Source organism: Megalops cyprinoides, chromosome 2 (genome assembly GCF_013368585.1).
Source record: "Megalops cyprinoides isolate fMegCyp1 chromosome 2, fMegCyp1.pri, whole genome shotgun sequence".
Classification (NCBI taxonomy): Eukaryota; Metazoa; Chordata; class Actinopteri; order Elopiformes; family Megalopidae; genus Megalops; species Megalops cyprinoides.
This window is the reverse complement of record NC_050584.1, coordinates 6422309-6440470: the sequence shown is the minus strand read 5'-3', so window position 1 is coordinate 6440470 and position 18162 is coordinate 6422309. Positions and strand designations below refer to the sequence as shown.

The following is an 18162-nucleotide window of genomic DNA, read 5'->3' as shown; positions in this document are numbered from 1 at the left end:
ATTGGCTAAATATGTAGTTGCGACTCCTAAAATTAGGCTACAGCAAGGGTCACTGTAAAGTGTTTTTGTGTTATAAGTGGCTTGTTTATTATAACAGGTTTAACACCTGTTCCTGCTAGCGAGCAGTTTAGCTTCAGATGGTAAATTGCTGCAGTAACTGACCTAGAATTATCTGATCTCCGCCTTTGGAACTGAAAATCCCAAATTTCAATCTACTTCAAGTTAACTAATTTGGGTTAGTTACTAATCCTGCTTTCTGAAATACACCCTTGGAGGAGCAGTAGCCTATAACTCAGTTCTTTAAATGAAAAAAAAATCCCTTCCCCCCTTTTTTAATAGGTGGTGGAATCGCACCCCCACTTCACCATCTTCCATGATTTTTGTTACGCACAGCACCGAAAGATGATGGTTGTAGTATCTGTTGCATATTTAGTAACGAACAAATTGCGAACTCTAAATAAAATCCAAGCAGAGGTCGGATGTATCGGATGGTCCTACCACATATAAACATGGTCCAAATCAGATATGAGAAGATCTGATTTTATCTGTTTTTTTTTTTGTTTTTGTTTTTTTTTTGGCTGTTCACACGTTCATGAAAATCCGATCTATGTCAGATACAAGCAAAAAAAAAAAGGAATTTGGTGGCAGTATAAATGCAGACAAATAAAGTTAACTTAAGACTAAAATGTTGGTAACATGACTGACAACAAAGCTCATACCCTAGCTACGTCAGTTACTGGTAATAAACACAGTCTAGTCAACATAGCCTATGAAGCAGCCTAGCTGACTTCATCTATTTTCATGCCGTAAATTAAGCTAACTGAGCAGGCTTTAAGGTTAATGAAATCAAGACAGATCAAAATCATGTTAGCTAGCTTGTAGCTATAATGCAGCTAAAGTCTTAGCCTACAACTCTTAAAAGGGCTCAAGGATAGATTCCTCTACCTCTGTTTTAAATTGAGGAGCCTATTTTAAGTCAGTACCTTTAAGTACATGATCATAAAACCTTACATAAAACGTTGCTACATTTGGTCGCTAGTCTTATGCTAGTCTTCTAAACATTTATCTTGTGTTTGGTTGATTTTAAATGATTTATTAACAATGTACAGTCGACATGTTTATTTGTGCTCACTGTAATTTATCCAACTATAATGTCACTTTAAAGCGATCATCCGCTCTTACCAGCTAGCTAACATTTACCTAGCTAGCTGATAAAGGCAGGAGATCACTTTAAGGTGACACTGTCATTTTAAATTTTTAATAAATTACAGTGAGCACAAATGAGCATCTGTACATTATGTTAATAAATTGTTTAAAATCAACCAAACGGTTAATACATCTATCATTTAATATATCTGTTAATATTGTATATATATTATATTTCTCACCATTGCTTTGACTCACCTCTTTCCTTGCAAGTGCAGAATGTCATCATGGTTGTTAAATCCTAATAGCCGCGTGGTGGCGCTTGTCCAGGATTCGGTGTATAGGAACCAATTTTCAGGGCAAGAACAATCGGTATGTGTATTCCGATTTCTCGGGAGACCATGCTGAAGAAACAGCAAAAGATGTAATCTGAAATTGAGGGTGGCCAGACTGAAAGTGGAAGATTTTCTAAAGGGTAATTGGTACCTTCTGCCCAGTACATGACATTACGTGACTAAGACAACCTCGAAATTGTGGAAATTCGTAAATAAATTACATAACATTCAAATAAATCCCATAATATCCACAACTCATGGCAACAATAAACGCAGATAAACAGCAAGCCATGGAAGTAGTACAGTTAGCGGGTGTTAGGGGGTGGAGATTAAAGGGTGGAATTCTACTGTCCTGACCACTGTGAGAAGTTCATGCCACCACCAGGGGGCCAGTACTGACAGGCATTGTGGCTGCTAGGAGAAACCCTGCTAAGATGGGACAGTCCTTAACGCTGTGGAGTAGAGTGATCTGGCTGGTATGTAGTGTTTGAAGATTGGTATGATGGGGCTGTCCCATTCACTGATCTGTCCAAACAATCTGTTTGTCACTGACAGTATAATTACCATATCTTGTTATAGCATTGCATAGAGTTCTAACCCAAACAAGTCTGAAGTGTAAAGGGACAGGAAGGTTTACTACTGCATGGCCAATGGGTACTATCTATGGCATAAATTACATGGTGAATAACAGTCCTTTCATTTGACTGATCTGGCTTCCTGTACAGAGATTCTGTGTTGCTCAGAAGTCATTTTTATGTAAATATGGTACCCACATAATCTTGGGACAGTTTGTTTTCATTTGGTTAAACTGCACTTTTATTAAAGATGACATAACTATGACTGAACCTGGACTCTGAGTGTGATGGCACAAAAGAAGGATTTTTAAGTAGGAGCCTAATCCAGAAAAGATACCACAGAGAGTAGCTATAATTTTAAACAAAAATGAGTCGCAGTAAGGCCACACAATCTGACACCTTGAAATTTACTCAAGCATAATCACAGTTGCTCTTCCTAATGCAATTCCCCAACCCTTTGGTAATTATGAAAGGAAGGATGAAAAAATGAATCTAATAATAACATACCCCTGACGATAATCAAATTTAGGAAATGTTTGCCCCGTCTGTCAAAAGCCTCCCATTATAATTCCAGATTGTTCCTGTAATTTCATCTCACTTATTTATTTATTTTCATGCCTAATGAATGTTAGCCTGTTGTCCTGAGATGAGGGCCTGCGTACATGACTATTAATTAGCAGTCACAAACAGGGATCTAAATGTCATTATCTCCATTAGAAATTGCATTAATATTGATGCTGGGCTGACTTCCATGGGTACATGCAATGGAAAGCAATGGCTCACCTCTGACTTTATCTCTGATTGTGAGGGGCAAGGATGCAACATGATTTAGAAACATTTCCAATGTAGTGTTCTACATATTAATTAATTGTACACTACATATCTCTTCCATAAGCGGTACACCAGGCCTTCAAAAGTGCTAGATAAACATTAAAAAAAGTATGCCTACTAGGCTATAGCAGGACAATAACAGAGATTACAGTGGCATACCTTGGATAAGAGGTTATCTACTGTAATGTTTCATGCTTTGTACAAAAACGCATTTGCAATTATGTAAGAATCTTCACAAAAAGTGTTACCAAATCATCATTACTTTTTCTCAGTTTGTTTCTAAAATCTAGTGCATCTAATCTGTTCAGCAGTTTTATTACCTTTGTTTCTGAATCCGCCTCTCCATGTTGCTATTTCAACAGAATTTATGAAATAGCAACATAATTTACAAAAGAAAAACAATTACAGGTGCTCTATAACTGGAGCTCAGTTTAGTGGTGACAGAACTGCAACAGCGCCGGAATGAGTTTCAAAGTGGGGATGTAGAACGAAGCCAAATCCGGAGGTCGGGGGGTTACTCCCCCGGGAAAATTTTTAACATTTTGGCAGCTAAATGTGCCATTTTCACACAATTTGAGACTAAAAGACTAGCGTAAAGACAGACAAGGGTCCGTCAATTAAACATGTGAACCAGACATAGCCTACCACCAACCACACACACCAAAAAACTGGGTAATTTGCTTGGTTAGAGCTGATTCCACTGTTAAGCCTCCTGTTATTGTTACTGTCAACAGTTGATTATTATGGTTGTTATAGCTACCATTTAAAGTTTCCACAGCATTGGGATGGGACGGAAATAACACTACTATCTGAAAACTGTAGTCTATTTCTTGTCTCCGGAGTAAGACCTAACCATTCATAATCTGAGTTGTTATCAGAGAAAACAAAGATTTTTATTCACAGAAATTTCATTTCGTGAGGACACATCAAGCTATTTGGATAAGCTATCAGAAAACACCACTGGTGAACCGACATATTGTTCCATATTAATCATCATTGCTGAAGACTGTACAGTGGATAGGCTATCTTTTCTGTTCCACATTAATATTTATCTGATTTGGGGCTCTACAAACCTGCCTTTATGAGGCGAGAGGCTAGCTGGCATAGCTCATTTGTTTAAATATAAACATAAATGACTGACAGGCTAGCTAGAGAAGCTTCATAACAACTGTGAATTGTTCCCATAGCATAGGAAATCACTTACTGATTTTTTTTTTTTTTTTTTTAATCATGAGGCCAGTCTGACATAGCCTGTCCAGGGAGGCGATGGGAGCAAGAGGCAATCACGGTAGAAATGTCATCAATCGCAACTAGCTTAGTGTGGGCTGGCTTATTTGTTGTTGCTCACTCATAGAGTGAGGGGTTATTATACACCACAGTAGTGGAAAAAATGCACACACACTGTTATTACCATAACCATTTATTACGATGCGTAAAAGGAAATTCACACAAATGTACCGAAATGATCCAGTTGTGCTGTAACAATGTCCACCTTAACCTCTTGGTTTGTGTTTGCATTTCAATTTGTCAAAGTAACGTTAGTAGCCTTAGTGCTAACTTGTGGAGTTTAGCCAATAGAGATGGAATGTGATTGATGTAGCCTCTAGGTTTCTACCCCTGTGAATAAAGAAATGTTAGCCTACTTACAGAACAAATAGATTAAAACAACCCCTGACTGCTATATTGAGTAAGTGCAGTAGCAGATAACGATTTCCCAAATCAATGAAACATTGCACAGCTAGCATGTGTCCTTCATGTACTGTTGTCTACCTTGCGATTTAGACATACAATTGGTTGATGGTAGAAGTGACATAATGACCAGAAGGCAGGCGTGAATTGTAAAACGACGTGGATTGGCCTGGTTATGCCTATGCACTCATTTATGAGGAAGAATGTCGTTCAGCTTCTTCTCGACTCTTCCACAGCTTGTAAGGATTAGCTAAAGAAAATCAGGTGACACCCCCACCCGCTAAAGCCAAACAACAACGCTGTTCATTCATGTCCATTACCGCTGCTGAAGCTGTTCGGAGTTTATACATCATTCTGATACGAAGGGCAACTAAGTCATTAGACAGAGCTCCTCTCACAATTTGCTCAATGCGCAAACTGTTCATATCAGACAACTCAATTCCACCTTTACCGAACAGAGATTGCAGCAGTTTGTCTAATCTTAGCAGGTATGCTGAGAGCTTCTCTCTTTCAAGATGGAATGTATTGCCGAACCTGACCATAAGATCAGAGGCACTCTCAGTTGTCCCAAATGCATTTTCAAGAGCTGTTAGGTAGTCATTTGCAGTAGAATTGGGGTTACTAACACTCAAAAACCTCACAATATCTGCAGCTGAGCATTTGAGACTCTCAGTTATTCTGTTTCTTCACAGTGTCAGAACATTGCCACTCATCTAGCACATGGGTGGTTTGCTCAGCCCAAACGTCATACTCTTCTTCTCCACTGGGAGTGGGCTTCACACCAGAGAACATGCGTAGCTTGCGGTAGCTCTGCATGTCAGCAAAAGCAACATGACACTTCTTCACCAGGGAGGATATTGCATTAACTAACTCAGTGTTCAAATCTGGAGTGGTGGACACAGGAGTAGCAACATTAAGCAAGCCCTTAACCTCATTTAAGGACTTCCTTTCATGCATCAGAAATGCCATTGGCTTTGACTGAAAATCCTTCTCTTCAGTGGAGGCCGTCAATGACTGAGTTTCCACTACATGGACTGCCCAGGGACCCAACTCATCTAGAATCCCTACCTGTTTGGGTACTTTGATTTGTGTCAGATCATTTGAGGTCTCAACTAAAATGAGGTGGCTTTTATTTATTGAATCCAAGCAACATCTCTGCATCTTAGTACGACCAAACACTTTGACAGAATCCAAAACATTGTAAATGACCTCATCAGGAACCTCTACAGACACCCCACCAAATACGAATGCATTTTTCACATCAATGTGTTTCTGATCACACCAGGTGAGTATTTGTCTGGCCTCCATATTGGATTGACTTTACCAATCGTAAACCTCAGAGTACAGGAAAACACCACAATAACCTAAAAATATCTTAGAATACCCATACAAAGGGAAAACATTCACCGATATGAACAGTGCTGAATACAGAAATTCTTTTTTTTTTTAGCCTTCAAACACTTCAATAGGCTCAAAAAAAAAAAAAACAGTAAACAAATCCTGGACAAGCCCCCACATGTAACCTCCCCGCCCAGTGCTAAGCTAACCAATACACACCAGTTACATATACACAGGTGGTAGTCCTACCAGAGATACCTTAAAAATGCATGGGAGGAGCAATGGTGGGATGTACCAGAAATATACTCGTTGTCTAGGATCTCACTTAGGTGACTGGGAGACCTCAGGTAGCTTTGATATAGCTATACTGCTATAGTGAAACTTAACTCCTGTGCATAAACATATTTTGACTCATGGGCCCCCACTTTGAGCACTTAAACTCAAAGAATAAAATTCTATGATTTAACCTGTAGTGGCTCCTTTAAGGCTATACTATGCAGGCAATAACTTTACCCCTTAATAGTATTGAGAATTTCAGTTACCATTCAACGTAACAAAAATAATAATTAAAAAATAATAATTAAAAAATAATAATAATAATAATAAATAAAAATGGACAAAACGTCAGCAGACTCCTGAGGAAACAGCCCTCCTTTCAAACTTCTACACAGAGGACATCGAAAACAAAGAAGTGAAAATGAACCACAAGGCAGTCACCACCCAGCAAGAGGGACACAAAGCACCTGTGCTGTTCTCAGCTCTAGAACATAGAGCCAAACACAACAAGAAATCATGTTATGTGCAGGTAGCAGCAGCAACATTTGGAGAAATTCAGTACTTTCTTGCTCACACACACAAAAACAGAGAACATATGTTTGCAGGTGTCAACATCTATCTACCTCCTCAAATTGACCAAGAGGTTCACATGTACTGCTGTGAAAGGAAAACGTTAAGAATGGAGTTACTCCCTGTGAATTTGGCTTTGTCTAAACCCCTATTTGTCGGATTTGAGAATAACCATATCTACTCTAAATGTTTCACAATTCAAGAAAACCCACAGTGGCTGCACTTCCACATTGCCTGCGTGCAAGACAGCTGAACCTTTTCATTAGTATCAAGACAGTGGTGTGCTAGCTTGCCAGCTCCCCAGCAGGTTAGCCCTCCTGTGTCCCAATCAGCTGGCTAAGTGATTCTCAACCTTCTTGGTTCATAACCACTATAAAAATGAGATACCTGCACACCTGATGTATTGTACTGCAGGTGCAAAAGAGCACAAATTCCCGGCTTCTTCAGCACCTGGGCCACGAGGAGGCAAATCTCTGGCTTCCACATCATCTAGGCCGCCCTCCCGAATGGCATAGCCACCGGCTTTCTCAATGTCTGTGTCAGTGTCAGTGTTTGTGTTGTGTGTGTAAATTGCTCAGTCATTGTAACACCGTCCCTGACACAAGACACATAGTTCAGTCTAGTCTTAGTCAGATTAAGTCAGGTCTAGTTCAGGATCGTTGCCGTTTTTTTTTTTTTGTTTGTTTTGTTTTCTTTAGTCTGATCATTTAGCTGCTATTTTCATTGTTTTTATGCTCACCACCCTGGAAACAGGGTTCATTGTTTGTTTTTCTGTACTTTCCTTATTAAAACCCCTTTGAAATCAACATCTGCCTCAAGCCGTTCTCTCTCTGCACTTGGGTCTCAAACACTGCATGCCTTTCAATCACCCTTCCTCTGGGAACAGTAACATTTTGGGGTGGAGCCCAATGCTGAGGGCAGAGAGCAAGGTATGGCTCAGCTGAACAGTGACACACAAATGTATTCTATAAGTTTAATGTGTGTTTGTGATGTCAGTGAGACTGGAGTAAGCAAAGATCAGCTATTTAATCTTTGAATTTGAAATGGGCAGTTTCAGAAACATTGTGTCAGTACTCCCGCCTCCTAGCCCTGCGCTTTTGGTTTTTTTTTCCTTTTTCCCTTGTTTCTGCCCGGCCCCTTTCTCCGCCCCGTCTCCGCCTGATTACCTGCGCACCTGCATCTCATCCCCTCGTCGGTCTGTCCCTTTATATCCCCTGCTCGCTGTTCAGTCTTTGCTAGTTCGTCTCAGTGTTTTTTGCCTGTTTCGTCCCCGCGTTTTCTTTGCTTGCTTGTTTTGTGATTTTCGACCTGCCCGTTTCTGACTCCGTTTTTGCCTGCCGATTTGCTTTGTTTGCCTGATCGTGCCTTCCCGTTTTCCGACCCTGCCTGTTCTGACTTTCCCGTTTTGGATTTGCCCTCGGACTGCCTCTCTGGTTTTGACCCTGCCTGCATTCTCGTTTTGGATTCTGCCGTGCGTTTCTCTGCCCTCGCGTTTTTGGGGTCTGCGACTGTGTCCTAACCTGTGCTGCCTGACAGTACGAACTAGCCAGTAAGGACCCAGCAGACCTACCTCACCTGAAGGCTGCACTGGAGCTGCAAGGTGCGTTGTTGGGGGGGCATCAGAACCAGTTAGACGCCATCGGTCGATCCCTGGAAAGCTTCGCGACCAACCTAGCTGGCGTCACTGCACAGCTGCAGCAGCTGCAGCTCAACCTGGGTAGCCGCTCCTCTTCCCCTCCGTCCGCAGCAGCCGCCCCGCCTGTCCTGCCCGCGCCTCCGAGCCGGGAGCCCCGATTGCCACCTCCGGAGTCGTACGCAGGTGATCCAGGAACCTGTCGATCGTTTCTGTCTCAGTGCTCCTTGGTCTTCGAGCTCCAGCCCTCCACGTTCCCTACAGACCGAGCGAGGATCGCGTACGTCATCACCTTGTTGACGGGCCGAGCCAGGGAGTGGGGCACTGCGGTCTGGGACGCCGATGCCCCCTTCTGCCACGTCTACACCGCCTTCGCCGAGGAGATGAAGAAGGTGTTTGACCGCTCCAGGCACGGGCGCGAGGCCGCCAGGGAGATGCTGCTGATCCGCCAGGGGCGCCGGTCGGTGTCGGACTATGCCATCGATTTCCGCACCCTGGCTGCCACCAGCGGTTGGAACACTGAGGCTCAATACGACGCCTTCCTCCACGGTCTTGCTGAGACCATCAAGGATGAGCTGGCCACCCGGGAGCTACCCCCCAGCTTCGACGCTTTGGTGGAACTGGCCGTTCGTGTGGACCAGCGCCTGACGCAGCGACGAAAGGAGAGAGCTGTCGGTGGACTGCCTGGCCCCTCTCGAGCCCTTCCGTTAGCGCTCGCAGCACCGAGCCCCACGCCTTCGCTTCCTGCCTCACCGGAGCCGATGCAGGTCGACCGCACTCGTCTGTCCCCAGCCGAACGTCAGAGGAGGCTCAGCACCAGGTCGTGCCTGTACTGCGGGCAGGCTGGTCACTTTGTGGCGACCTGTCCGGTAAAAGCCGGCGCTCACCCGTAGCGAGGGGATTACAGGTGAGCGTTACCCCTATCTGCCAGTCCCCTGAAATCCGCCCCCTGTTCTCTGCCTCCCTGCTCGTCGGGGATCAGCCTCATGCGGTCTCTGTTTTGATCGATTCAGGGGCCGACGGGAGCTTCATTGACGCCGACCTGGCGGCCCGCCTGCGTCTCCCCCGCATCCCGCTGCATTCACCTCTGGAGGCCCACGCCATCACCGGAGCCCCGCTGATTCGCATCACCCACGCCACTCCCCCGGTGAATTTCCTCATTTCTGGCAACCACCGCGAGGCGATCGTGCTGCACATCATTGACTCCCCTCAAGCTCCCGTGGTTCTGGGTTACCCATGGCTGGCCCAGCACAACCCCCACATCGACTGGGAGGGAAACAAGATCCTGGGCTGGAGTCAATTCTGCCACTCCAACTGCCTTCGCGACGCTCTGGTCCCTGTATCGCCGGTTGCCCCAGCCCCTGAGGAGTTCCCGGACCTGTCGGCTGTGCCGCCGGAATACATGGATCTCAAACCGGTCTTCAGCAAGTCCCGCGCTACCTCGCTGCCCCCGCATCGCCCTTACGACTGCGCCATTAACCTCCTGCCCGGTTCGTCACCTCCTAGGGGCCGCCTGTATTCCCTGTCTGCACCGGAAACCGAGGCGATGAATAAATACATCCGGGAATCCCTCGCCGCCGGCATTATTCGTCCGTCCTCCTCACCCGCCGGGGCCGGGTTTTTCTTTGTGGGCAAGAAAGACGGCTCCTTCCGTCCCTGCATTGATTATCGGGGCCTCAACGCCATTACGGAGAGGAACCGCTATCCCCTGCCGCTTCTGACTTCTGCATTTGAATCGTTGCAGGGGGCTACCGTTTTTACGAAGCTGGATCTACGCAGCGCCTACCATCTGGTTAGGATCCGAGAGGGGGATGAGTGGAAAACGGCCTTCAACACTCCATCCGGGCACTATGAATATCTCGTTATGCCATTCGGTTTAACTAATGCCCCTGCCGTGTTCCAGTCCCTGGTGAACGACGTCCTTCGCGACATGCTCAACAGGTTCGTGTTCGTTTACCTGGACGACATCCTCGTTTTTTCCCGCTCCCTGTCAGAACATGTCCAGCATGTCCGTCGTGTTCTCCAGCGCCTGCTGGAGAACCACCTGTACGTCAAGGCGGAGAAGTGCGAATTCGCCCATAGCACTATCTCCTTCCTGGGTTTCATCGTCACGGCAGGGAGCATGCAGATGGACCGGCAGAAGGTCCAGGCTGTGGAGGAGTGGCCTCGCCCCACCTCCCGTCGGGAGCTGCAACGCTTTCTCGGATTCGCGAACTTTTATCGACGCTTTATTCGCGACTACAGCACGGTGGCAGCTCCCCTCACGGCTCTAACATCTGTCAACAGAGCGTTCGCCTGGTCCCCGGAAGCTGAAAGGGCGTTTCGTAATCTAAAGACCCGTTTTACCTCGGCGCCCATCCTGACTCAGCCTGACCCTGCCCGGCAGTTTTTGGTGGAGGTGGACGCTTCGGATGTGGGTGTGGGAGCAGTCTTGTCGCAACGCTCATCGGCTGACAACAAGCTCCACCCCTGCGCCTACTACTCCCACCGCCTTTCGCCCACGGAGCGTAATTACGACATCGGCGACCGGGAGTTGTTGGCTATCAAGCTGGCGCTGGAGGAGTGGAGGCACTGGCTAGAGGGGGCGAACCTGCCGTTCCTGGTGTGGACGGATCACAAAAACCTTGAGTACATCAGGACGGCTAAGCGCCTTAACCCTCGACAAGCCCGCTGGTCACTGTTTTTCTCCCGATTCCACTTCACCCTGTCTTACCGCCCGGGAGCCAAGAACCGTAAGCCAGACGCTCTTTCCCGTCATTTCACCCCTGCAGATGAGACTCAGGAGCCCGGCACCATCCTGCCCGCCCGATGTATCGTCGGGGCGGCGCATTGGGACATAGAGACCACCGTGCGCACCGCTCTCCAGACCGCTCTCCAGACCCCCTAACTGTCTTTTTGTTCCCCAGCCAGTTCGTTCTCAGGTCCTGCAGTGGGGGCACTCCTCGAGACTCGCCTGCCATCCCGGTGCTCGTCGCACCGCGGCATTCATCAGTCAACGATTCTGGTGGCCCACCATGGCTAAAGACATCCGGGACTTCGTAGCCACCTGCTCGGTCTGTGCCCGGAATAAGACTACCACCCGACCACCCGCCGGCCTGCTGCAACCCCTGCCTGTACCCAGACGACCCTGGTCTCACATCGCCCTCGACTTCGTTACCGGTTTGCCCCTGTCTGACGGTAACACCACCATCCTCACAGTCGTCGACCGTTTTTCCAAGGCTGTTCACCTTATTCCGCTGCCCAAACTACCCTCCGCCAAGGAGACGGCCCAGCTAATGGTGAACCATGTATTCCGTTTACACGGTCTGCCCACCGACGTCGTGTCTGACCGGGGTCCCCAGTTTACTTCTCATTTCTGGAGGGCGTTTTGCAGGCTACTGGGCGCCACTGTCAGCCTGTCGTCCGGCTTCCACCCCCAGTCTAACGGCCAGACCGAGCGGGCTAATCAACAAATGGAGACGGTGCTGCGTTGTCTGACATCCCAGGAGCCCACGACGTGGAGCCAACACCTTTCTTGGGCGGAGTACGCCATAAACTCCCTACCCTCTGCATCCACGGGTCTGTCCCCCTTTCAGTGCTGTGTTGGCTACCAGCCGCCCCTGTTTCCGGCCCAGGAGGAGGAGGTCGGCGTACCCTCGGCGGCGGCGCTGATACGACGCTGCCGCCGTACCTGGAGACGCGCTCGGCTCGCGCTGCTCCGTTCCACAGCCCGGATTAAGCGGTTTGCCGATCGTCACCGCTCCAAAGCCCCTCGCTATCGCCAGGGCCAACGAGTGTGGCTCTCCACACGGGACCTTCCCTTGAAGGTGGACTCCCGAAAGCTGGCTCCTCGTTTTATCGGCCCCTTCCCTATCGCCAAGGTTATTGGTCCTGCAGCGGTCCGGCTCAGGCTCCCGCTCTCGCTCCGTCGAATCCATCCCACGTTCCACGTCTCCAAGATCAAGCCCGTCATCCGCAGTCCTCTCTGCCCTGCTCCCCGGGCTCCGCCGCCACCTCGCCTGATCGACGGAGCGGAGGCGTACACTGTGCGCCGTCTGCTTCAGGTTCGGCGCCGGGGACGTGGATTCCAATACCTGGTGGACTGGGAGGGCTACGGCCCCGAAGAGAGATGTTGGGTCCCCGCCAGAGACATCCTGGACCCTGCCCTCATCCGGGACTTCCACCGCCGACACCCTGGTGCTCCTGCTGTTACGCCTGGTGGCGTTCGTAAGGGGGGGGGTACTGTCAGTACTCCCGCCTCCTAGCCCTGCGCTTTTGTTTTTTTTTTTTCCTTTTTCCCTTGTTTCTGCCCGGCCCCTTTCTCCGCCCCGTCTCCGCCTGATTACCTGCGCACCTGCATCTCATCCCCTCGTCGGTCTGTCCCTTTATATGCCCTGCTCGCTGTTCAGTCTTTGCTAGTTCGTCTCAGTGTTTTTTGCCTGTTTCGTCCCCGCGTTTTCTTTGCTTGCTTGTTTTGTGATTTTCGACCTGCCCGTTTCTGACTCCGTTTTTGCCTGCCGATTTGCTTTGTTTGCCTGATCGTGCCTTCCCGTTTTCCGACCCTGCCTGTTCTGACTTTCCCGTTTTGGATTTGCCCTCGGACTGCCTCTCTGGTTTTGACCCTGCCTGCATTCTCGTTTTGGATTCTGCCGTGCGTTTCTCTGCCCTCGCGTTTTTGGGGTCTGCGACTGTGTCCTAACCTGTGCTGCCTGACACATTGCAACATTTATTGGGAGTTAATCAAATTTTCTCCAATAATTTAATGTGACCAAGAATTAGCCCTAGATTCAATAAACAAACTTTCTTTTAATTTCTTAGAGCTTAATCTTAAAAAAGGTTTGCTTAATTTAAAAAAAAAAAAAAAAAAAAAAAACAATATGAGCTTAATCGTCATATTATAGCGTTATTTATTATTAAGTTAGAGAAATTATTCTTATTTCTCTAGCTTAGCGTTATTTTTAATAAACCCTTTAGAAAATAATGCTTGGAGTTATTAATCATCAGTTTAAGTTAGTTGAATACTGCTGTTTAAAAACGTTACATACATAGGCATAATATTCAATAGAATATTTGAAAGTGAAAAAAAAAAATGTTGTAGGACTGTTTTTAATCTGTATACCACCTAGCTCTTATATGTTACATTTTTTTTGTTTTGTTTTGTTTAGTCTTACCCTAGAGGAATTTTTCATCATTGCTGTTTTTAATCAAATGTTCTCATTTTTCAAGTTTCTATCTTCAGAATATAAGAGTATAACAGCATCAAAAATATAAATTAAATCATATTTTTAGGTAAATAAAAAGTTAAAACAGGTGCACACATCCCCAAATGTATGGGTTTCCTCAGGATTAAAAGATCAGTAGGCCATACTGTGTTAAGGTGTTTTTAAGGACCTCCTTAATAGATGCTTAAATATTATATTAAGGGATACTTAAAATACCCTTGATTAGATTACCTCTTAATCTTAACAAGCACAGATGACCCCAGAATTAATACCTTAAAATTAAAATTAGGGCGTGTGTAACTCCTACCTTAATTTGACATTTTAAGGTAAAATAAAGGAATCAGATTTCCAAATTAAGGACCCCTTAATACAAATTAAGTGGTTTGGTATATTTTCAGGGGTAGATTAAAGTGAATTTAATGACATTTTAAGTACATTGTGTTTCGTACTGATAGGCTACCGTTAAGGCTGAACAACGTTAATAATTGCCAGCCTAACTTAAGAATGGTGCCATAGTAACGGTGGAATTCTATTACAGTAAAATTGTATTTATTATTGTAAACACCTTAACAGTTTCCCTTACCTAAGGAACCCTTTAAGGGATTCTCTGCAATACACTTAAGGGGAAAACATAAGGTGTTTTATGCAACCGGGCACTGGTCCTCTCGTCTTGAACAACGGTAGCGAATAGGTCGTTACGAGCCGCCAGCAGCAGTTTATCAGTGCAGAATTCGGCACAAATAAATAAAAACAAACAAATACACATTGTTCACAAATACATTGTGAATCTTTTGAACATGAGTTTTAAATTATAAAAAGGCTAAATGTCCAATAGGTAATGAAATAAAGACTGTTCAGAGTTCTTCATTTGTGGAGAGACCAGCTTTTTGAAGCTCTGCTTTCAGGAGGTGGATCTCAAGTCAGGCTTTGGTTTGCTGTAGTTGGGCAAGAGTGATTTGTTCCTTTGCCAGACAAATCTGTACTTCTGCTCTTTCGGTTTCTCGTTCAAGAAGTGAATTATAGGCATCATCATCATCTTTATGTGGCAAAGAACGCTTCCGGCCTCTTTTCTGAGCTCCTGTGGCAATGACTCCTGGCTCTACCAGTGAAGATCCACCTTGTTTCTCAATAACTGGGCTGAGATCCAGAATAAATGTTTCCTCTGCATTAGGAGGAACTGGCTCGCTTTCCTCTACAATAGTGGGCTCACCATCTCCTACAACACCTTGAATCCCGTGCAGAGCATGCGCGTTTTCAACTCAAATAATGTCAAGAACCATATCTGTGTAATCACCTCTCCTAAAGGGCTTGTTGCCTGTTTGGATATTTTTTGCTTCAGCATGGTCCTTTGTTGCCCTGGCCTTCAGATTCTTCCATCTAAGTTTCACTTGCTCTGTGGTCCTCTTCTGGCCAGACCCCATGGCATTCACATTCTGGGTGATTCCAACCCAAATATCTTTTTTCTTTTTGTTAGTCACTTCTCCACCCTTAGTAGAATTAGCACTTCCTACTATTGAGGCATAATGGCACCTAACACCTTCCAGCAGTGCGTGGGTTTCTGCGACAGTGAAATTATGTCCTTTGGAGTCCATGGTTCCACCTCTTTGGTGTAGTGAACTTAGAGTTTATAGGCCTTGGGCATGATTGATTTAATTGAACACAAGCCATAGTACATCAGCTAATTGATGTTTAATGGGTGTGTGCTTGAAAAGACCAATTACACAGCCATCTTATTCAGCCTTTCTCAGAGGACTTACAAGGAGGCACTGACATGGCAGGTATTGTCCATCGCCACCACCGTTTTGGTAGGAGAGGACACCGTCAAAGGGTGTACGTTGAGCGTGCAAAACCACTGGAGCAGTACACCACTGAGGAACTGTATGCTCGGTTTCGCTTTGGGAATGCTGAAATTAAGTACATTGCAGACCTTGTCAGGCTTCAACGCAGAACCCGAAGGAGTCACAGTCTGTCTGTGGAAGAACAGACCCTCATTGCTCTGCGCTTCTATGCATCTGGGACTTTCTACCAAGTTGTTGGTGACAATATAGAAGAGGACAATTCAACTGTGAGTGATGTGGTGAAAGTTGTGTCAATTGCATTGGCCAGCCTGGTCAATCAATTTGTTTCATTTCCGAAGGATGACCAGATTGCCCAGACCAAGCACAAGTATTTTCTTTTGGGGAACATGCCCAATACTGCACTCATGTGCATATACAAGCGCCTCATGAGAGGGGGTGGGAGTACGTCAACCGAAAGGGGAGGCACAGCATCAACATCCAACTTGTGGGTGACGCTGACCTCATCATCACAAACTGCGTCGTGAAGTGGCCTGAGTCTATCCATGAAGCGCGTATCCTGAGGGAGAGTGCTCTATACAGAGAGCTCCAGACCAACCAACCAGATGGCATAATATTAGGAGACAGTGCCTATCCACTCCTACCATGGCTGATGACCCCTTTTCTTGCAGCAAACACACCTGAGCAGGCACGCGTCAACACTGCTCATTGCAAAACAAGATGTGCAATTGAGCGTTTAAATGGAGTTCTGAAGAGGTGCTTTGCATGCCTTAACTACTTGCGAGTGGAACCACGGGGAGCGTGCAACATAATACTTGCCTGTATTGTCCTGTATGTTAAACATCTGGTCTGATTCACTGGTCTCCCCATGCTACAAGATTTCTTTACCTTTGTGATGTGTACATTGTGTCTACAAACTAAAACAAACAAGAAAGCCATTGCTATAGCTGGGTAGATGTGGATAGAAGATGTTTTAATGTGGAGTGAACAGTTTCCCTCCAACCCAGCTCCACTGCAGTCATTCCATAAATAGTGAATGAAGTCCTATCCTAGAAAGGAAAAAATGGGGGATGCAACAGAAATCAAAGCAAGCTGGGCAATTGTGCACCAGCTATAAAATTGCATGGCACGTAGACAAGTGATGTCGTCAATTGATTATAATGTATTTTACTTTTTGATCCAGTGAAAACTGCCTGGTGATTGGTGTGTTATTTAATTAAACATGCTTATTACTGTTAATGCATTGTTGCCATCATCTAAAGCCTGCTACTGCATTATCACTAGCATCTACATTCATTTTCAGCAGTTTTTTTTTTCTTGCATCCAGCACACAGTTGAGCCAAGCTGAGCTGGTTGATTGTAGTGCTGAAAGAATAGTTGAGAGGAAACGTACCAGTCTAGCATCAGGGATCACAACATCCTTTTTGTACTAATAACACAACAGACAAGGTACATATGAAGAGAAAGGTGGTACCAGATGCTAAATGCCTTTAACAGGCAGTCTGCAATTTGCACACAAGCTTATTATGTTGTTGTATTGTATTTATTTCCCGTATGCAATCACATTTTCCATATCTGCTTGACCTCATCCATGTTTTGTAACCAGCTATTAACTTGCATTGCACGTGATGGCAATCCCCACAGGGAGCAGGAACTGAAGCAACTGAAACAACACTCATTCTGTACGAGTAGTGTCATTCTGGCCAAAATGGAGGGAACATAGAAACAAACATCTGTGGCTAGTCAAAAATGATGCACAGCTCTGTTTTTTCCAACTAACAGTGTGGTTTCTTTGTACTTCAGCACTGTCATTTTATTTGCAAATATCAACATTGCCAAATAAAATGACACCTATCAGATCCACAGATCAATAGGATCATCAATCATAAATAATTAAGTTGTGGAGAACACAGCAGGCAGTAATAATGGCTATACACAACCTACTCAGGCAGAAGTGAGAGGTGCTGTTCTTTAGAGAGCTGGCCTCTATTTCCATAGTAAGTTATCAGCAAAGTGGAAGACAACAGCCAAGCCAGCCCTCTTCAGAATCCTTTCCACCATTAATCTTGTCATAGCATTAGAATGTAAATACAGATATATAGGAATAATCTGTCTAATACTAATCTTAAAGTTGACTTGATGCAGACATATTCAAATTTTACATGATTTTCATATGTACTTATATGAAATTTACTTTATATGCATTTATGTTTACCAATTTATATGCATTTGCTGTAGATCATGAAAATACTCCAGATACACTTTTGCAGAATTTTCCTGAAATTGAGTGCTGTAGCATGCTTATAAAAGCCCTTGTAAATGAACTCGTATTTTATTAGAATGTCCTGAATATTTCATTTGACCCCCTTCTGTTCCTATAAAGCAAGTTTTATTAATGAAGAAATATGATTCTATCAGTTCAGTATGCATTTGTCCTTTTTCTGCCCATGTGATGGAAAGGGTTCAAAATCAAACATGACTCTGGTAGAGAGAATATGATTTACAATAGGTGCAGACCCTTAAAATGTTAATGCAGTGATATACTGATGCGTATTTAATTCATTTTCTGTCATGACTTTCTGTCATTTCCAACACATTTCTTTTAGTGCCTTTATTGTGAACTCAGTGCAAAGGACTGGTAACATACAGTATATGCAAATTTTAGTTGCGTGATGATTAAAATATTGCTGAATGAATTCAAGTGAATGAGGTAGTCCTGCAGTGACAGTCGGTTTCTGAATAAGGGGCTGCAGGTTTTGTATGTTGGGGGAC

The 18162-nt window shown here is 45.1% G+C and overlaps 1 pseudogene; it reads left to right on the top strand.

Moving 5' to 3' along the window:
• Positions 1-15365: 15365 nt before the first annotated feature.
• LOC118795143 lies at positions 15366-16243 on the top strand (annotated as a pseudogene).
• The last annotated feature ends 1919 nt before the right edge of the window (positions 16244-18162 follow it).